Source organism: Onychomys torridus, chromosome 5 (genome assembly GCF_903995425.1).
Source record: "Onychomys torridus chromosome 5, mOncTor1.1, whole genome shotgun sequence".
NCBI lineage: Eukaryota > Metazoa > Chordata > Mammalia > Rodentia > Cricetidae > Onychomys > Onychomys torridus.
The window spans coordinates 112,456,257-112,479,678 of record NC_050447.1 but is presented as its reverse complement, the minus strand read 5'-3'; positions in this window follow the sequence as shown (position 1 = coordinate 112,479,678).

Genomic DNA, 23,422 nt, shown 5'->3' with positions numbered 1-23,422 from the left:
ACCAAAACCAAAACCAAAACCAAAACCAAAACCAAAACCAAAACCAAAACCAACAAAAGCAAAACTAGCCAGCACAAGCCTCAAGGTCTTGTCAGGTGACCTTCCCAGGGTCCTAGAATCTCCATTATTTGGGGGTCTCCACTACAGTTGAGGCTGCACCTTCACCAATGGCCTTTCACTGTGCTAAACCCTGATAATGCTGTATATCTGTCTGCAAATTCAGAAGTGTCCACTTCAGACCAAGACCTTTATACCAGAATACAGACAACTGAACACGTGCACTTGCATACCCAAACAACATCTACACTCACACACATGGCAGGGGCTGGGAAGTGGGGGTAGACATAGAGAGAAACACAGAGAAAGAGAGACAGAAACAGAAAGACAGACAAGAGATAGAAGAGAAAGAGAGAGGGAGGTGGGAGAAATCTTTTTTCTCTTTGAATACTTACTTAACTAACTTCAGGCTAAACATGGAAAGTGAGATTTCTTTGGGAGCAGGTACTGTATTGATGCATCCATGCTCAATAGGAAGTCCACTGTTGCTGTGTCTCTGAAATACCATGTTAGCATTCTACATTTCCCTTTACCAACATGATTTTTATTTTAAACTTTGAAGTGCGCCAGAACACAAAAACAGACAGGGGTCCAGTAATCTGGGAGTGGCTTGAAATCCTTAGAGGTGACAGTAAGAAGGAGCATACTCTACTCTTTCCTTCCAGATGATGAACTGGAGACTGAATCTGCCAGGCACACAAGGCCTCACTCAACTCCTTTAGGTGGAAAAGGAAGGTCGTGTTAGCCCCGATCTGATGGTGATCGCAAGCACTTAGGTGTGGCTTGGGGATGCAAGCAGGCTTTAACCTAATTAAGGAAAGTATAATTTTAAAATTATGGAGACCACACAAACTGTTTCAAGAAGCAGGTCAATAAAGCACATGCAGCATGGGAAGCCAAAGTGGAAGGCACATCAGAGAGCTCAACCATCCAGACACAAAGACCTGATGCTTAGAAAACAGTCTCTGAGTGCTGGACAAAAGATACTGGTATGTTTATGCTGTGAAAATTCATTAAGTGCTGTAGAGAGAGAGAGGAGAGAGGGATAGGAGGGTGAGGAGGGGTGGGGAGGGGGCAGCTCAATGGCAGGGACAAATATAATTATAGCTATTGCTTTTTTTTCCTTAAAGTAGCTATTTGTGGTGCTCAGAAACTCTAATGTGTTTTTATGTTGCAGTCTGTCGTGATTGGGCAAGCATCTTGACATTTGCAAGGTTCTATTGCTATTAAAAAGAATGATGTTACCAAGAGGAAAGTGAGGCAACAAAGAAAATTAATTAACATCCCAATCTTACAAAGCAAAATAAATTAAAACCATGGTTGACTCACACTGTATACTTCTAAACAGTTAAGTAGAAGGAGCAAAGCTTTTAACCCCCTATCCTCTGAGTTGAGCAAATGGTCAAGAGAGATTTCAAGAGGCCTGAAGGGTACTTGATGTGCAAAGCTCCTATGTTGGCTAAAACACAGGTTACATATTCATACTCTTCAACAGTGACTATGCTGCTTTCTACACAGAGGGCAGCAGATGGAGCACTGTAGGGAATGTTTTCTCTAAATCTACTTTGCCTCCAAGCATATTGAAGGGGAATATTATTAGCTTTGTCACACATCAGATGGAAATGGGAAACCAGCTGGTCATGTTAAACCAATTGGAGTCCAGGATGTCCTCATCCTACTGGTTCTGTGGGATGATGATCTTTCACTTTGCACATGCCACTGTCACCATAACAGCTACAGTGGGCTTGAAGCGACCTTCGAAACGACAGTGGCTTTCTGGGAAAGCTTTGATGGCATGGAAACAAGTTATCATCATAAATGGTTCCATGGTTCATCATTAGATGGGGGTTTATGGAGTTTGTGCCCTGTTGCCAGAATTGTGATTCATATATAGAGTGACATAAGAGAAATATAAAAATCCCTGTGAGAGTTTACTAATCCAGCTGGAATAGTAAGATATGGGCAGGTGCAGCAAACACAAGATAATGGTGTGTATGTGCAGTGTGTGTGTGTGTGTTCTATACATATTCATCTGTCATGTCATCATCCTCTGGTTCCAGAGTCTCCCCTACCAGAGCACTATAAAGCCATGAGGTGCTCAAGTTCTTTCTGTAAAACATATTATCATTTATATAGATTTCTCAGAGTCTCTGTCTATTTTATACCATCTCTTGGTTACTTATAATATTCTGCAAGCAACTGTTCCACTGTATTGCCTGAAATGATGACAAGAAGAAAGTCTCTGCCTACTCCTAACAGACACAGTGTTGTTGTCGTCCTGAATATTTCAATGTGAGGTTGGTTAAATCATGGGCACAGAACCTGAAAAAATTCAGGGCTATGAGGGTTAACTGTGTGTGGGTGTGCACGCACATACACACACACACACACACACACACACACACACACACACACACTGGAGAAAGAGTTTATTGATCTTCTTATAGGCAGATATAAATAGACAGTCATGTTTCCCAATCTAATAAAGTGTGTGTTTGCAAGGGGAACTGAGGGATTCCCATTCCACATTTCAAACACATATTCAGGGAGTATGTGAGGAGGTGTTAGCCTGTATCACAGCATCTGATCATCACAACATGGCTAATTTATGGAATGAAGGAATTATGACACAGCCAAGGCCAAGTGTGGATATGCCACCATGAGGTCATGAGATGAGCTACAGTGTTGAACAAATGGCCATCTTCATAATGCAAGTATCAATTATAAGAGAGGGATGACTGTGACTGATAATGTCACAAGATATTTCAGAGAAGAGAAGGAGCCATCCTCAAGGAAGCCATCTCAGGTGTTACAGCTGTTGCCCCAACTCAGGATATTTCTAAGCAGCCTAGTGACTCATAGATGCTTCTCATCAGTGGCCAAGTAGCTGTGACTTTTTAATAGTCACACATAAAGCAGAGAGAAGGGACTGGAGAGATGGCTCTGGATAAATTATGGCCACACAAGCAAGAGGACCAGAGACTGGTGGCGGAGTTTAGATCACCATCGTAGAACACCAGGAAGGCCTGGTAGATCCTCTGTAAATTCTACACTTTGGAGAAATACAGCAGTTGCCCAGAGTAAGGAGACCAGCAAGGCCAGAGTGAGCTCTGGGTTGAATGAGAGACTGCCCCAGTAAACAAGAGAACAATTGAGGAAAAGACTTGACCCATACATGTGAACAAACATATATACATATACACACATGGGCCCACACATATGCCAATGGCACAGACACTACATATACACACTAAAAAATTAAAAATAAACAAATAAAATTATTTCATAAAAATCTTATGGAGAGAAAATTTCCATGTCTAACTAGACCTTTAAGTATTTACACATCAATATGCATGCCTTTTAAGTTAGCACCCACAAAGATCTTCAAGCAGGTCTGTCCCTTGGGGAGATTCATAACAGCAGGTCTTAATCATAATCCCTACTGTCAAATTAACTCTACCCTTCAGGAGAACGTTATCTCAGAGGTTAGCATACAAATACATACAAACAAACAAACAAACAAAAAACCCTTCTACTTCTTCTGTAAGAAATAGGCTTCATATGTTTATTTCAATAATGGAACAAAATAGACTTATAATAGCCAAAGTATGTGAGGGATTAACTGACTACCAGTAAATAAGTTGTTCCAAGAGAACAAACAGATGATAGAACACAAATATGGATGTGCAGACTGAGTGGACCTCACAAAGTCCAGCACATCAGACACAGTGTATTTTAGGAAGCATAAGTTGCAGCGGCATTAGCTTTCCAGAAATTTGATTCTCAAGCAAATCAACTCACTTCCATCTTCCCCTCACATCTTCACACGTGGACACAAAATAGATATCATGAAAGTACATAATATACTCCATGTCCACATGCTGTTTTCTGTTCTCATCTGTTCCTGCCTCTGTTTCTCTTTCCCTTCTCTCCAAGTAGAGCTGGTTTGCACCAAATTGTATTCAGCTTAAGCAACACTTAAAAATATGCTTCAGAGGAGACTTGCTGATTCTAAAGTGTTCCTATTTGTCAGGCGACTCGACGTGGCACAGGAGTTAAAATGTCAGTGCTGACCTAGTTTCTACATTTCCAATCCCTAATTTAGAAGTTGAAATGCTCTGCATTACAGAGCCTGTGAGATTGAGACAAGGATTCCTATGAATTCCTTCATGGCTTTTGTAATGAGATGCTTATAAATCATCCCAGACAATTGTAAGATAATAACTTCTCATTCACTGCCCTAACACCAATTCTGTCTCCCTTCTTCTACTCTCTCAAAGGAAATCATTCCCATTCTTTTTCAAATATTTATTTAAAATTATCTTTTGAAATTTCATATATATGCACTGATTCACATCATTTCCCTCCTTCCTCCAATCACTCCTCCCTCTCTACTCCCTCTCAAATTTGTGATTTCTTTTTAGTCATATATGTGTGTGTGTGTGTGTGTGTGTGTATGTATATATGTATATATATACATATATAATATGTAAATGCAACTTTGTAACCTGTTGAATTTTCACTGTATGTATGTCTCTGTATGCATGTTGTATGTGTGTATGTGTGTACACATATGCATGTATAGGTACTCACAGAGGAAGTCAGACTCCCTAGAGCTATAGCTACAGGTGGTTTTGAGCTTTCTGACTGGGGTACTAGGATCCAAACTCAGGTTCTCTGTAAGAGCAAAAAGTGCTCTTACCCACTGAGCTATTTTTCCATCTCCACATTTAAATTCTTATTTGATTGAGAATATGTAATAATGTGTCAATTGCTTGTTTTGCTTAGCTAAGTCTATCTTTTTTTGTTTTTTAAGGTCGTCTTGGGCTAAAGATCAGGCTAGCCTTGAATTCACTATGTAGCTGAGGATGGTCTTGAACTCCTGATCTTCTTGTCTCTATCTCTTATGTCCAGATGATAGGCACATACTATCATACCAAACTTATTTTTCATTCTTGAACATGGAAACTTGACCAAGATCATCACTCCAAGACTTAAGACTTTATACATGGACATTCTTAAGTTTCTGTGTATACATTATACACAGTGGAAAATACATATATAGTTGTGGAAAACATTATAACTGGATTCATTTATTTACTCATTCTTTCACTGACCTATGTATTCATTTAATAAGCATTAAAGATATATTATGCACCATGGTTTGTATGGTATATTCATTTTGTAAGGCTGCTGTAGCCATGTACCATAAATGAATGTCCTAGTACACAGCTGGGTAAATATAGTACATGATCAGTTATTATGTGTTTCAAAGTGTCGACAAGAAAGAATTTTCCAAGCTATCTACACAAAAGAAATAATCAATGTTCAATGCACTGGAAATGCTGATTTCCTTGATCTCTGATCTGATCACTGCCTACTCCATTCATGTACTCACATGTGTTTGTGTGTTAATTAAATAAAGCAAAAATACAGGAAGACCACATTCTGTCCAGTATCTCAAAGTAGACATCAATGCCAATTTTAAAAAGTGCACTGCCCACTGTATCATCACAATACTGCAAAACTGCAGTGGTTCGTGACCATATTACTATACATGTCACCCATTGACTAGTTGAGGGTTTAAAATATCCATCCCATCCCACATGCACACATGTTCATGTCCAACTGTACACATACATTCAAATATATATCAGCCTATCCCAGGATTCCTGCCTTTACCTTCCCTGAGTAATTAATTACTAATTGGTTACAATATTTATAACTTCCAGGAATTATCACTGAATAGGAATGGGATAATATAGATTTGCACCCTGTAAAGCTTTAATTACATTGTGTTAGCATCACTTAGACTCCTTGTTTTTACATTTGTACACTGCCCCATTGTTGTTTGAATGAGAATCCCCTCCCCACCAATTCCAGGCTCATGTGTTTGAATAATTGGTCCTCGGGCGGTAGCACTATTTTGAAAGGATGCCGAACTTTGTCGGGTGCACTGTAACCAGCCACCTCACATACCAGCTGCTGTCCCCTCCCCTTCACAATGCTCAATGAGCTATATCTTCTCAAACTGGGATCCGTCTTGAAGGTTTCCTTTCTCAAGTTGCTTGCTGTTAGGTGTTAGGTCATAGCAAAAGAGAAGAATAAGAAATATACCCAAAAAAGCTCACTTGAAAACCTTTTTGTGGTACCTCTAAAATTCCTCAGGAAAATAACTTGTTAATTTTTTCATGACTGTTTCACAGCTGTACAGACTTGAAGTTGCTGGTGATAGACAGTGGAAGATGTCACCTTCTCATGCTTCAGTGTCCAGATGACATCTAGAAAATTTTGCTCATTTTAGAAGCCTAATTGCTATTAATGACAAAATTTTTCCTGTAAAAACTAGTTTCTGTTTCTCAGAGCATTTTGAATAGGAAAAGCCATCAGTCATAAGAACTTTCTAGAAATTGAAGCTCTGAGTATGGACAGCACAAGTTTCTTCAGGCTTCTTTTGTTAATTGGTTGTGATAAGTCTGCTGGATGTTATGGCTGGTCCTGTGTGTTTTGGAGGAGGACACTGCCTAACTTCAAAATACTCAGCAACCCTGTAGTGAGTTAGTGAAAGGTGTCTCCCACATACAGCAGAACGGGAGTGTAATGAATCAGAAAAGGATGTGTTTTGTGCAGTAAGCACTTTCCACACTCTTTCCTGCACTGGTACATTTATGCTGAAATGGTCCATTTATTTTAATCCTAAATAGGGTCCCTAGACAAGGCTGGAAATGAAAGAGAAGTAACAGAAAGTATTTCTATTTCAGAACAAACTTAATTCAGATAAGAAAAAAAACCCACTCACTTAGGCCTTGGTAAAAATTGAATTTTTGTGGTACCTATTCATTCCTAATATAGGAATTTTGCTACCAAAGCTTCTTCCTTGCCCTACAATCTTGATGGGTCTGGCAATAAATAAATCATCCTCAGTTCTCATCACAAGTGTGTCTCCACAACCATCCTGTATCTCAGAAGAGTGATGGAAAGGTCAAGTTGGAACCATATGTTGAGTTATAGACCTTCAATTTGTGGTTTCTAAAAATGAGTCTTTGTGTGTCTTCTATTTGACCCAGTGAAGAGGGGTCCACATGCAAGGTCAAGGGTCCACCCTTCCCTGGCCTCTTGGAGACCAGCCCAAAATACTGTCAGAAGAGGAAAGCTGCATGACAGAATGAAGAGTTTTAGAACTCCACATCTCTCTATGATGTCCAGGAAAGCTGAACAAACACACAAATAAACAAACCCACTTGCACAATTAATATAGTTAGACAGATGGTGGTAACACATTGAGAAAATCCAGGATCTGCCAACACTAGTGAACACATGTGTGGTACAGTTGCAAAGAATTACCTCCACAGCAGTGGTTTGGTGGTTAATTATAAAAATGTAATCATTCTGATGGCCAATTTGTAAATGAGAAAGGGCAGCAGATACTTCTAAAATTTGAGGTATAGGCATCCAAGAATATAGGTGGAAGGTGCCCCCATAGGCTCCTATGATTGAACACTTACTCTCCAGGTCATGTGCTTTTTTTTCTAAGAGGTGGGGCCACTCTGAAGGAAACATGGCATGGGTTGGGGGGAATTGAGACTTTATTTGTTTTTTTAAATATTTATTTTTTTAATTTAAATTTTTAATGCTGAATGCCATTTATTGAAGGAGGGAGGAGATCTTGAATACAGGCTTACAGCACAATGGGAGAACCCTGGAGGGCAGAAGTTCACTTCCCATGTTTTACAATCTTGCATCTAAGCTTTTAACACCCAATATGCAGGATACACAGATAAGGAACTTCTCTTAAGCATTCAGAGGGTGGAACCTGGCAGGGAATTAGCATAGGGAGAATATCAAGGTCAAGGTCAGCAAGCAAGGCAACAGTTACACAAAACAGGGGCCAGGAACCTACAGGTCCCCCCTTTTACTAAAAAATGAGCTTCTGACTTAGGTGGGACACCAGCAGGTCACCTTACCTGTCATGGAGATGCCTGCCTAGGTTAGTGAGCACCCCCCAGACATTACCAGTCTCTGAATACTCATTATCGCACAGGCTCAATCATGTGTGAGCTGCAGAGTTAACTGCTGCCAAAGATCTCAAAGTGGCGCTGGTCTTGTTCTTTTTCAGAGCTGCCAGCTTAAGTTGTGCTGGGATCAAGAAAAATGGGCATTGGCAGTTTGTGTTCGTGGAGTTCTAACCATGACAGTGGATGCCCACACACTCCAGAAGAGAATTTGACATCACTGCTGCCATTGTTGCTGTTATAGTAGTGGCGGCCACTGCTGCTACTGTTTCTGTGATTACCATTTCATAATTGGTTACAACAGCTAGCACAGTGGAGACCCTGGCAGCAAAAGTAGCTACCACAGTTAGTTAATCTTTCATTCTATTGAGAATTGAGACTTTATAGTCCCATTGTGATTCCTGTTCACCCCATGTTTCCCAGATGAGAAACTGAAACTTGAACCTATAACATAAGTTAAAGGATTGGAATCTAAGAACACTGATGCAATGTCATGGTCCAGGAGCTGATATGGCTTTAGTATTGGTGACCAGAATATACAGAACTTGAGATAGAAAAAAAAAAAGCCATCAAGGCATCCTGATTGGCTTGTTTCTTCAGGAAAATGTAAAAATGTCTTTTTCTACTTCAATCCTTTTTTGGATTCTATACATTTCAGGAGGATTTGGTAGTTTTTAAGACCTACTGGATGATTTCCCACAGAGTTCATTTTCAGACTCAGTTTGGTCTTATGCTACTGTTTACACCCATTGACCCAAGGTTGTTAACAAGCAAAAATGGAGAAATATAAGGAGAAAGAAGCTGCTTATCTGGATATGTTAAGGCAGAAGGTAGTTGACATCTTACCAATATTCAGCAATATAAAAGTCCATGGCACTTAATGGTTAAAAAGTAGCAATTTGGAATCAAGTCCCCTGTAGATGATGCATCGAAAAATCATACTGAAGCCAGTCAGTGGTGGTGTGCACATTTAATCCCAGCACTTGGGAGGCAGATGCAGGCTGTCTGTGAGTTTGAGGCCAGCCTGGTCTACAAAGGGAGTTTCAGGACAGTAAGAAGTGTTTCACAGAGAAATTCTGTCTCAAACCACAACCACCTTCAAGAAAAAAAAAAAAAGAAAGAAAAAGAATATTGGTAAAAGTGAATCAAATGAAGCATACAAGTCCAAAAATAAAATGAGGAAGCTATTCCTATGAGTACTAAGCAGCTTTAAAAATAAAATAACTTCAAGTCCCTGTATTTCATGATAAAGTGTAAGGTTTGTTAAAAGATCTTATTTCTTATAAATACATGTCTAACATGACTAAAACTAAACCCCAAGTTCCATCTAATTGGTTCTTGAATCATAATTACCATGGACTTTTCAACCTTACCATTCTTTTGTGAATGCAAAGACATCTAGAAAATACAAATCCATGAAAAACTTTTGCCTGAACAAGGGTCATCTTAGATGGCAATCTCTCATCCAAGAAAGAAGTTAACCCTGGTGCCCAGCTCCTTCAGCTTATCCATATCAGGAAGACTCATGGGCTCATTAAAATCTTCCATAGGAGAAATCTTATTTTCACCAAAGTGTTTCTGATTTTGGTGCTTCTGGTTATAAATATGATTGATGGGTACTATAACATATTGTGGGGACACTATAACAAGCAAGAATGGATAAAATTCTAAAAGCAACATGCCATCCATCATAGAAAGAAGTCTGAATATGTAAGACTGGTCTACAACAAACAATATTCTGTTTAGTCCATACTAAGTAAAGGATAATTCATCAAAACTATGTTGACTTAAAATGGTGAAAAACTTTAATGTCTTTGAAGGTAGGAATGTTAGAAACTAGAAAAATATTTTCTTCCCATCTCCACTTTCAAATGAGACCATGTCCTAAAGAATGATATATTTGAACAGCATTTTAGATGATTTCTTTATACTCCTCAAAGCTGAAGTTGGGATATGTATTCCTTAATTTCAGTAGAGTTGAAATCAACTGGGCAACAAAGAACCATGATATACAAGGTGAGGATAGCCATCACGAAAAGCAACAGCCCCAGCATAGGGAGAAATGGTCCTATTCACACAGATTTTGAGGAGTAGTACATTGGCCACAAGACCCAGATAATAACAGTAGATGAGCAGGAACTACAAAATTCATAATTTTAGAATAATGCTAGTTTTATGCCAGCAACTAATTATAGACATTGTTTGGTACTCACCAGGGATTGGTCCCAGAAACTCTTGGAAATTCTAAAACCCAATGATGTTCAAATCTCTTATATATGAAATGTCACAGGATTTTAATGCCCTCCTGAAGTAGTTCTGAAGGACAAGAGAGGAGAGAATTGTTCTCACAGGAGGGACCTCAATGAAAGCATATGATATGCTCTTCCTGGGGAAAGAATCTGCATTGACTCATTAGTGATTGTGTTAGTTAGCATTTCTATTGCTGTGAAGAGACACCATGACCATGGTAACTCTTATAAAGGAAAACATTTAACTCAGGTGGCTTGCTTACAGTTTCAGAGTTCAGTCCAGTATCATCATGGTAGGATATGGCAGTGTTCAGACAACATGGTGCTGGAGAAGGAGCTGAGATTCTTATATCCTGCAGGAAACAGATAGTAGACTGAGACACTGGGTGGTATCTTGAACATATATGAGACCCCACTGCCCACCTTCCCATTAACACACTTTTTCCAAAAGGGCCATACCTAGTCCCACAAGGCCATACCTCTCATAAGTGCCACTCCCTTTGGAAGCTATTTCTTTCAAACTACCACAGTGGTCAATGATGGTTTCAACAGATCATCTAGAAAAATACTGGATAATTGGGAGGATGGAGATAATGGAAAACTTCTTCATGGTGGGCCCAAAGTACCAGCATTTCTATTTCCTTTAAGTTCTCACAAAAGGTCATGTAAAATTAAAAAATAAATAAGCATGTGAGCAAAGTGATCTACTCTCCTGACATCTGTCAACACCTTCCACATCCATTTCAGTGCTGAAACTTAGGACCAGAGGGGATATAGTTGCATGTTTTAAGGCTAGGAAAAAGTTTAAGGAGTTTATAAATAAATCAAACTGTTAACAAATGTAGCAGCTTGCAATATGAATAAGTAAGCCACTCTGATAGCAAATCTCAAGGGTACCATCCACATGTCTAGCGGTACCTTCAACACCATTCCCTCATAAAGGAGATCTTAATTTGTCTCCAAGGTAGCACTATGGATTGAATGTAAAACATCCTTAATAAGCTCCTGTGCTTCAATGCTTTGTTCCCAGCTGGCTGCACTGTTAGCAGGGCAAGGAGAAACCTTTGGGAAATAGGGGTCCAGCTTCATAAGACCGCCCTCCCTTACATTAATTCAGTTCCCAGCAGCTAGCTTGGATCCCATTCACTTAAGACCTAATCCAGCATGGAACTTTGAGATCCAATTACTTTCACAGGTCCCATCCTCTCTCTTTACACGGGAAACAAAATGTAACATGAGGTAAGGTCAGACACTATCCAAACCTCACAAGCATCCACGTCTGCTTTAAGCAACCCTTCAATGTCTTTCTTAAGCTTTCAAAAAACACACAATGAAAGTGTTCCATGAATGGCTGCAGGAAGATCTATGAGCTGGTCATGTCCAATCCCTTTCTTTCCAGGTGCTCACAGCCATGCATCTGCTTAACAGTAGACTCAGAACTCTAACTTCACATTGTTCTTTGTACTCCCAGGATGCCAAGGTGCCGATGCACTAACATGTAACTCCTGAGTTCCCAGGTGTATGCCCTGGCTCCTCAGAGAGGCTGCAAGCAGAGGCATTCCTTTAACTCCTCCTCCTCCTCCTCCTCCTCTTCCCCCTCCTCTTCCTCCTCTTCCTCCTCCTCCTCTTTCTCCTCCTCCTTCTCCTCCTCCTCCTCCTCCTCCTTCTCCTCCTCCTCCTCCTCTTCCTCCTCCATTTCCTCTTCCTCCTCCATTTCCTCCTCCTCCTCTTCCTCCTCCTCCTCCTCCTCCTCCTCCTCCTCCTCCTCCTCCTCCTCCTCCTCCTCCTCCTCCTCCTCCTCCTCCTCCTCCTCCTCCTCCTCCTCCTCCTCCTCCTCCTCCTCCTCCTCCTCCTCCTCCTCCTCCTCCTCCTCCTCCTCCTCCTCCTCCTCCTCCTCCTCCTCCTCCTCCTCCTTCTTTTAACAGAATCATAAGTAAAACAATGGGAGAAATAATTCTCATGTCTGTTAAGAGTTTCACCCAGCTACCTCGCAGGGTTAAACATTAATGCATTTCCAGTTCTTTCATAGTACACACTGGTGATTTTCTGGCTATAAGTTATAACAAAGTTTATCATTCAAATGGCCCCCTAAAGTGTAAGTTGTCTTAGAGGAGTAAATGGTGTCTAATATATCTGTTTTTTTTCCAGTAAAGGAGAGGAAAAAGAAAACTAAATAATATGAAAAGGAAACAGGAGGGAAAATTAAAAACACAAGTAGCAGCAGTTTTAGCCCCAGTGGAAAACATCCATTTATTGGGAGAAGTCTCAGCAGGAATGCGGGAAATCTCACATTTTCTAGTTCAATTACAACATCAGGATCCTAGATATTGATAAGAGGCTTGTTTCTGGGAGCTTCGATGCTGAATCAATATGGTCCTAAGTGATCCATTACAAGTACTACACAAAACGTCCTACCGTTTTTAATAAATTGTTCCACAGCCTTCAATTTATTTTTCTTACACATTTAGTCATTGTTTAAATTATTGTTTTACTGAAATGAAATAATGAATGTGGGGAATTTAGGGAAAACAATACTGTGAGTTGCTTGCTAGCCACCCTTGCTACTCTGTCTATAGATTTCTATAGAAGCATTAGTTGAGCCATCAACTTAGAATACACAAAAGATTCTTCTAAGAAATCCTCAGATTGGCAATTTGTCATTAAAATTCACCAGATTTAGGTTCGAGAATACCATTCAGATAGCATTCAGATGAGTGCATATATTACTTTTAATAACCTTACATAGTACCAGTCACACTTGAAATACTTGCCTCTGCTGGATATGGCGTGGCTGTTGGCAACAGACGTTATACCAAGCACACTAGAAAGGGTCACATAGTCCTTCCCAAACTCCTCGTCTTTGCAAGAAGACAACCATCCCCTCACTATGAAATGAGGCTTTCACTGAACCATTGTAAGTGAAGTTTAGAATCATGTGCCTCTGAGGGAAAAGACATACTGATTTGAAGCTTTAATGGTATTGTTGAGGTGACATTGAGACACATCCTCACACATTCTGGCTATTGAGTAATGATGCACAGGATGTGCCTTGACATGGCTCTCCATAGAGGGTCCTGAACATGTTCTCTTGAAGAAGAGAATGTATACAAGTAATGTTGGCTGAGAATTTGTACTTGGAAAATATCCTTAAACAAAAAGATATCACTGTAGTAAGGATAAAAATAAAACTGTCATAGCTAATTTATACATAAGAAGGCATCTGATTAGGGTTTTAGGACAATATGATTTAAAAGAACCCAGAGTGGACTATTTGGCCATTAATATCCCTCTTCTATGAGTGCTAGTTGATGGATACTACAAGATCTACCTATCCCACAAGTATGGTCTTAAAAACATTAACTGATCAGATTCACAGACACTGAATTAAGGAAAACAAATACTAGGAGCAGTTTGATTTGTGAGAGTAAGAAATGCTGAAAATGTGTTGCAAAGAACCAAGAAAGAAAAGGCAAAATGCATTTTATCATCTTACAAAGTTTTAGTGTGAAGTGGTCTTGGTTTCAGCCAGATGCAAGAATTTAATGGTATTGCCCTTCCACCAAGATCACTGGCGCTATATGCTTTATGTGACACACAGAAAAGCCCTTCTTCCACTCCCAGCCTCCCATTTCATGGATGAATAAACTAAGCCCCAGATTTACTGACACTCTCACACCAGTTTACATGATAGAGACACATTAATAATCTTGTTTTATGTTCATTCATACTCTATTTCTGCCCAATTCATCCACTTATACAGAGGATGGATAATTAGCTAACAATAAACAAATCCTTAATCTCATGTTTTGGAATATATAATTAATGATTTTGAAAATTTATTTATGTGTATGAGTGTGTTGCCCATATATTATATCTGTGTACCAAGTGCAAGCCTAGTACACTTGGAGGCCAGAAGGGGGTGTTGGATCCCTCGGGACGGGAGTTATAATGTTTGTGAGACACTATGTGGAAACTGAGAACCAAACCTGGGACTTCTTCAAAAACCTCCAGAGCTCTTAACCAATGAGCCATCTCTCTAGCCCCGTGCAGTGTCCAATTTAATTTTATATCTTGTCTATTACTTATACAAGTTCATCCAAAAAAATGGGTGGAAACAAGCTATCATGAAAATTTCTGTGGATCATTTCTAGAAAAATGAATGAAACCACTTAATACCATTTACAAAGGATGAAAGCAAAAGAAAACAGGCTAACAGGCTGCTGTGATGACTGATGCTAATTACCAACCTGATAAAGTCTAGAGTCATCTATGATGGGACCCTGGACAAGCCTGTAGGAGGTGGTCTTTGATAGCATTGGTTTATATGGGACAATATATCATAATGGTGGACTGTTCCAATGGCGAAAGAAAGCTGAGCATGAACGTGCACTTGTCATTTCTCTCTTGTCCTGTTACGGTTGTGATAAGACCCACTCCCTGGATCTCCTGGAGCTGATGCCCCTGCTATGATGATGTAACCTAGAATGATGATCCCAGAGGAGCCCTACCCACGTAAACTGTCAGGATGTTTAAACACAGAAATAGGAAAGGAAACAAAGACAGCTGCCAAGGAGTCCATGTTAAAAGAAGACCAAATGCATCCTGCCTCCCTGACATATTCATACTTTGGCTCTTCTATCATAACCTGACAGTGTAGGGAAGATATATCATCTCCACTTCAGTGTATAAACTGAGGCATGGAGCAGAAAGAGAATTGGCCCCTGACACCCAGGCTAGGTGTGCTCCTTTGTGCTGTGATGAGTTTGGGGAAAACAATGCCCTGGCAAGAGTGATGTGACCCTAAATGGGCTAGTTGTCATCTAAAATTCCAAGCAGAAGAAGAAATTTTGGTACATCAGAAAGAAGCCATGCCATCAGACATGGTAAAAGTGGCATGCACCTGTAACGCCAGCATTTGGGAGGCTGCAACAGGAGGATATGGAACTGAAGGTCAGATTGGGCTATCTGTGAAGTATAACCAAACAATAAGGAGAGAGAGCTGAATTCCCATTATGCTTAAGGTAATCCACCAGAAAACAGTGTGGGCATTCAATCCTTTGAAGAAAAGTTTACGAGTGTAGAAGAAAAGGGTTCTTTGCCTTTGGGTTGTTGGCAATTTAATATTATGAGAATCTAGACCTGCAGCTTTTAATAATGTAAGCAAATGTCAATCTTGTTGGTTATTACAGTAAGCTGTTTCCTCTCCCAATCCAGCTCCTCAAGCACTATTTGACACCTCTCATGTTACTGGCCTGTGCAATCTGCTGAATATTCAAAGATGGAAAGAACTCAAGAAAATGTAAGAACTTTGAGGAAAAACCTGTCTGGATTCTCAAAATATGTGGATGGGTCCTTTATTCTTAAAATTCTCAAAGCAAACTATAAAAGATGGAGCATGAGCAGTGAATTCAGAGCTGGCAAGCAGACAAAAATTCAGGAATGATGCAGGATAGGAATGTAAACAGAAATTACTTAAAAAAATACAAGGGACAGGTGAGACCTTTCATAAGAAAGGATGCAGGGCAGATGGAGGCGTCTTGGGATGCGAGGGATGGTATCCACACTTGTTCTAGAGAAAGGTACAGGATTTCTTCCATAGCTCTTCAGGAAGCTGCTGGTCCCATGTTGCTCCTTTGAAGTGGGATCAGTAGGTTGACCTCTTCTAAAATGCATGCTGCCAAGCAGACATAAATTTACCTTGCAATAAGAGGTGAATGTGCCTCTTTCGGGATGACAGACAGAGTTTGGAAATCTCTTTTTCTTCTGGCTTAATCCCTGGATTTTACCTATCCTCTGAATGCAAGTAATGCACATTAGTCAATTAATAGGCTGTTAAATGACAACGGTTCCGGGCAATTTAATTACTGTTGGTAAAATAAGAAATGAATGATTGCATGTCAGTAGCCAATTCTACTTCCTTTACTTGGAACAGATTAACTTTGAATCATGATAGTTTCTCTGGAAAAAAAAATTGATTGCTTCCATGAACATATTAGTTGTTACAGTATTAGAAAATATTTAAGAAAAAATTATGTTAATTCTCATCTAGATTAGAAAGGAGAGAGTCATAGCAATGATACTTGCTTTCAAATAAAATAACAATATTTCAATGTCACTAACACCAACTGGTGCACAAGGCTTGGGTCCCTTGGCTTTCTGTATGCTATGCTTGTATTCCCCTACAGCTGTCGTGACAAGTCCAGACCTTTCACACAGTCTCACAGAGTAAATCCAAAAGAAATAGCAAGAAGCAGTGATTGTAGTTTAGTGACCATTTCTCTCATTTGCCCCCGATTTCACTTAGAATAAAATGCAAAACCTTTAACAAGACTTGCATGAGCTGTCTGGCCCTGTGGGAGTATTGTATGTTGAATTTGTTAAATGTGTAGCTTCCTTAACATATTATATATTTGAGGGGATCTAGTGAGTTCTCCTTGGCTCATCTGAAGTAATAAAACATTAACTGGGTTTAAATAAGTACAATCTCTGGCATTTTTTTTTTCGTTCTGTCTGTCTCTTTCTCTAATCTCTCTAAGTGTCTCTCTGTCTCTATCTTTCTAACACACACACACACACACACACACACACACACACATATATATACATTATATGGATATATCTATAGAGAAGCTGGAGAGATCCCTAGTTGGTAAAGAACTTGCTGCCCAAGCATAATGGCCTTTCAGATTTCAGTTCTGTACCTGCAAGAAAGTTGGGATCAGAACCAAAAGCCTGGAATCTCAGCATTGGGAAGACAGGAAAGAGAATACTTTTGGTCACAGTTCCATGAAAGAACCTCTCTCAAGAAATAAAAATTTAAAAGTAAGGGGAAGAGGAATTAATGGGAATCCTAGATGTGGAACTCTGGCTTCCACACACATGTGCACTCCACAAACGTATGCACACACATGGACAATCCCCCCCACACACACACACACACACACACAGGCTGGAGACAAGGCGTCAGCAGTTACTTATGGCTTTGGGGATGAACTATGCTTATGGAATAGAAACATTTCTTTACAACATGGGAAATTCTACACAACACTAATTAAATAGAGGGTTGGGTTGCATTGCACATTTTGTAGAGAAAGGATAAATCAGATATGAAAATAGTGTGAGGTATGAAAAGATAGAGTGAGAAAAAATAAAGCAGTCATCAGTTCCATGCCCAAAGATCAGAACACACACCACATCAGCTCTCACCTCTGTTGACAAATGCTTCTTAGCGGTAATTAGGTGTGCCAACACCTAAGCCTGCAGATGCCTCCTCAGAGCAATTACGATTTCAGAAATACAGCATTCCTCAGCAGTGCCCCATTATTAAATATTTATTGAAAAGCAAAGATTTGTAGTTACATTTAGGGAGGATTATAGGGTTTATCGTTCACTGGGACAAAAATCCTGTAGCATTCATTTTCGAAGATTGGATTGCCTCGCCTTATAGTTAATTATGGTGACAGCTTGAGGGAGAGTTTGTGGATAAAGTGCCAGCAAACTCACATCTATTTCTACCCATTTTAATATCCCTTCAACATAAAATCCACCTTCTGAAAGATCCCTCCATCCTCAGTATACTCTCAGAATCCTATCAAGGCAGAGCCTTGGGAAAACCTCCTTTTCAGTGTCTCTGAGTCTAGTTTCATCCTCCATCAATTCACCCGTCTTCCTGTGCAGAGTCACCTTCCTAAAACAGTAGGACTTTTCTAGTCATTGCCTTAAACCCCCAGAATCTTGGTCTCTCAATTTCAAAGTTACAATCTAAATGCACCCTGATCTCAGAGGAGATTTCTAAGCATCCCTCTCCATTTTTGTACCCTATGCCTTAACTCACCTCAAACCTCACCATTTGCATGTTCAGGTACATCACGATAGTCCTGGATTGTGATGCTCTTCACATTTTCAGGCCACAAAACTCTTCATTTGTGTACAACACAGGGTTAAAAAACACAGAGTCAAAAATGAGAGGCTAGTGTTCAAATTTGACCTCGGCAGCATAACAAACTCATTTTGAACAAGGTGCTCAGTACTGGTTTTCTGTGTCTCCACGATTATTATAGCAACACCTTGTGCCAAATGACTGAACAAATGCATGCCTCTTAGACTCTGATACATACTAAGAGTTCAGCAAATATCAGATGCTGACTTCCCCCTGCAAAACCTGCCCCCCTGCATCATCTCCCATTGCGGTCTTCTTGACTTTGTATCTTCCCTGGCCCTGCCTCAACCAGGCTGATTGCTCTGAACTCAGCCACCTTACTGCTGTCTGTTGTTAAACAAATTATTTCACATTGAACTCTGTTCAGTGTCCCACTTACTGTCTGTTCATCCTGAGGACCAATTCCAACACCAAGTGCATGTAGCACACAAGAAGCTTCATAGTTGTTTTGAGTGAATGAATGAACAAATAACTAAGCAAAAATGTCAATAAAAGACCCTGAAGGGCAGGTCTGTGAAGTCTGCTGCTGCTACCTGCCCATTGTTGGTTCCAGGCTCAAGTCTGCAAGATCACATAGGGTCATCTTGGTTGATCTTTCCAGCAAAGACCTTAGGCTTTGCTTACTTCTAGATGGGAAGGGTGTAAGCTGGGATATGAAAACTTCAAAGATTCCCCTTGAGATTTTACACATTTGTGTAGCCAGAAAGGAACCCCAAGTTTTCTTTTGGGTCATTTTCCCCTTCTTTATAGAAGTGAGGTGGGCTATTCTTTCAACACTGTTAATACTGGCATGGGATAGCCACAAATGGGCTCTGAGGGCTTGCTGCAGTCCCTACCTTCATTCATGACTTTAGAATTGTCCTTATTTCCTGAACTGGAATTGTCCTGTGCCCCATCACTGTACAGCTCCACCATGGAACAAGTTATTCACTTCTCAGTAGCCAAGATTCTTGCAAATAAAATGAGAATAAAGCCAATAATTGTATCACTCCATAGCACTATTGTGGAGGCAAAACTATTCAAAACAAGTACAAACTTCAGAAGATCACCTACTTCTTGGTAAGTGCTAGAAAAAGCTGGCTGGTCTTACTATGTTACCCCCATTTCACAACTAAAAAAACTGAGGTTCAGCCAATTTAAATCACCAAGCTTATAAGACTGTAGAATGGAGACACACGGCCACTCTTGGTAATATTAACCCCTGGTCCACATTCACATTAAAATTCTCTTCCATTTCCAAGTTCATCTTCATTCCCAACAAGTGAGAGACATTATCCCCACTGTGGTTCCCACACAATGAAGTATGCCCACATATGTGAACAGCTCCTTGTGGTTGCTTCAGATAATATGTGGGCAACACCTATAGTAGTAAATAGCTGCTTTCCTTAAATTCAAATGTATTTGTAGTTGCTAATTCTAACCAGGCCACAAAAGCTATATGCATTCATGTCTCCCCGCTCCATATGTAGGCTGTGTGTATGAGTGTGTGTGTGTGTGTGTGTGTGTGTGTGTGTGTGTGTATGTGTGTGGTCAATTAAGCCATGGAAAGCATAGCTGTTGTCACTACCAATAGTGTCCACAGCCAGAATTTAAACTACATATTGAAGCATAAAAGAGACCCTCCTGTCCTGTATCTCTCTCATGAAAAAATTTATGTGAACCTTTTGCAGGAGATGAGTAGAAGATGAGCTAGCAAATCCAGGACATGAGAGAAGGGGGGGGGGAAATGTCTTAGGAGTGGCTAGTGAACAATTTTAGCTCAGCCTGCGTCATGTATCCCCAAGAGAATTCTAAGCGTTGAAGCTTTTGGTAATGAGTACTTCTCTGACAACTGCACACATGCTTGCAAGGTTGAAAAGAATATGGCATCTTGTAGGACTTCCTAATAAAACATGGTTTTCCTGACATTTGGGTCAGAATTTGGATGAAGTATGCAAATGCTTTCTGAATTGATCTTTTGCTCACATAAACATTCTGATCCAAGATTCATTTGGATTGCTTCTGAGGGAACCTGGAGTTTCCAGACACAACTGAGGTATTCACACTGCCCTTCCTATATAAATACCACCAGGGACTTTGACTCCTCTGAGTAGATATCCAGTTACACCACTGTAGGCTTCCAGACACCCAAATGCATGTGGGCTTTGGATGGTGTGTGTCACCTGCAGGTCAGAGAGTAGCTGCAAGTCTACAGATCAGGCTGGGGTTTACTAAGCAGAATGCCACCTTCAGAGTGCTCTGTGATGTCCTGGAACTTGTTTCTAAAGACTCTATTTCTTCCTCTGAGACTCTTAGTATGGACTTTTTATTTTATATCTCTGCCTCTGGTCTATCTCCAGGTGTTGGTGTCCTTTGAGGATCTTATCTGCTATATTAGGGCCAGTTTTGGTTTGGATGAGTGTATCTATTGTGTTACAGGATGACTTCCTCCCTGGGACACTATTGTGCTCTATGATTTGGGCAGTCTTGCTCTACAATATACTCCTGTCATGATGTACTGCCTCACTATAGGCCTACGCAACAGGACCAATTGATGATGGACTGAAACTACTGAACTCACAAGTCAGATAAAGCCTTCTCTTTACAGATCCATTACCCTGAATATTTGTTACAATGACTGAAGGCCAGACAGTACATTTCCTGATTTTCAATCCACAGACCCATAACTTCACGGGCCCTTTGTCATTCACCCTCTGCTGTCACAGGATTGCCATGAGAGAACTGTCGTAGAGGAGCAAGGCAGCTACATGCTGCAGGGCCACTGAAAGAGGCAGGCTGGCCATCTGTTCCCCTCATCATCTTGGTCCTCATGATGCGTTTTAAGAGTTTAAATAGATGCTTACAGACATTTTGAGGTAAAGCTAAGGTCAAATTAACACCAATGATTTCTTTCTACTCTCTTAAATGCATTTTCTGAAATATTCTGGACAATCATTGCTGTAGTTTGATTTTTTTGCTTTGAAAGTATTATAGCTAGTGCCTGAACTATGTGAACAATGATATCCTAAGTTAGTTAACAAATCTTAAGAAAGTTGTTTCTGTTTTCATGCCATAACTGATATTCCAAATCTCCTGAGTAATTTCCATAATACTCAGTCTTTTCTGAGTGCTTCTCCACAATAAAGCTTTGAAGAACTGACTTTCTGGACTATTTTCTGTTCAGTTTTTTTGAAGCAAAGATCTTTCACTTTGTTATCTTTGGGGAATAATTAAATCCAGAACTTTATCTAGAAATGTTGAAATTGACTTGGGACTTTGTACCCCAAGATTTCCCCTCTTCCAAAATCCCACCATGCATACCTGGAAAACCTCAAACAGGATCAGGCCCCAGAAAATAGACAGTGCTGGCTGCTAAGCTGACAGTTGCTTACCCGCTCATAGGCTATAACCCACATAGTAATGAATGGACTCAACACCAGGCACAATACATTATTGCTTGTCCATGGTAGACAACTTTGCTTCTGCTGTAGTATGCAGTATGCTGCTTACTTCTAACAGTGGCAGAAATTAGCATCATTAGGCTAAAAAGTATGATGATTAATACCTTCAACTGAACAGGGTCTAGAATTACCTAAGATACAAGCCTCCAGGAACACTTGTGGGGGTTATCTGGATTGTTTATAAATCTGGAAAGGCTCATATTAATTATGAGCTGCACTATTATTGGGGTTGGGGTCTTGGACTGAATAAAAAGGAGAGTGTTACTTCGGCACTAGAATTCATCGCTCTCTGCTCCATGTCTGTGGCTGCACAGTGACCAGCTGCCACAGGCTTCCACTGCCAAACCTTCCCTCCCTGCTGCTTATCTGTCCTGCCGCTGACAGACAGTACCCCTAAATGGAAAGCCAAAACAACCTTTTAAGCTGGTTTTATCAGGATATTTTATCTCAGCAACAGGAAAAGTAACTAACATAAAAAACTGTAGTATTGTGTTACTATAGCTAAACACTACTGCACTGAATGTTTCAAAATAGTCAGGAAAGGATTTTTAATATTCTCAACACAGAGATATGATACACCTATAAAGTGATGGGCATACTGAACACTGAGGTTTGTTTTTGTTTTGTTTCATTTGTTGGTTTGTTTGTTTTGAGACAAAGGCTCACTGTTTAGCCCAGGCTTATCTGGAAATTGCAAGGCTGGCCTCAAACTCACAGTAATCCTTTTGCCTCAGCCTACCAGCTGTGGTATATGCTATATTGCAAATGATGTTGGGTTGTGTTCACATATGACTGTATCTCCTGGTGATGCTGCAAACATCTTAGTTTTTAAAAGTATGTACTGTGATGTTCATACAACCACACTACAAGCTAATGATGCATTTCTCAGGAGTTTCTGTATGAAAGAAGGTGCACATCTGTATATATGAGTGTATAAATATATATATACTTTACATCTTTCTAGCAAACTTTTTTGACCCTGACACTGCCATATCTATCTCCTTGTGGTTTCCACTTGGTACTAGTACATGCTGAAAGAATCTGTCCTTCTGCCTATTGCCCATGTAGGCTACTCATTAAAGATAGGGAATGAGTGGACTTCAATATTGTAACTGTACTGTCTCCTGTAAAGGCATGCATGTAGATTTTTCTTACCTAGAACATTATTTCTGACCACAATCCCTCATAGAAGCTAGATCATGCAGGAGCTTTCTAGACCATGTCTGAGAACACTTGCTTATGTGAGTTATAGTCTTGTTTTTAGTTTGTTTTCTTCTTCCTAGTCTATAAACTTTAAAAAAAAAAGATTGAATGTTGAAATAGGATCTTGCTTTGAAGTCCTGGCTGGCCTTATCCTCTTCAATGCATCTCAGGCTAGCCTTGAACTCATGGTACTTTCCTTCCTCAGCTTCCCAAATTCTGTATCACAGGTGTGCATCACCATGTCTGGCTTTGAAATTCTTAATATGGCTCACATAATTTTATCAATTGGGTCAATTTTGTAGATTATATTAAAGGAACAAAAGAAATGTACTTTGAATATTTAATTCAAAAATTTCCAAAGGGGTAATATCTTGTCTATTAAAAAAAAATCAACCAATTTCATACAGCCCAGGCTGGCCTGAAATGTGCTCAGTAGCTAAGGTAAGCCTTGAACAAACTCTTGATCCTCCTGCCTTTATCTGCAAGGATTACAGTAGGTGTGTGTCTCCTTCCTAACTTGAC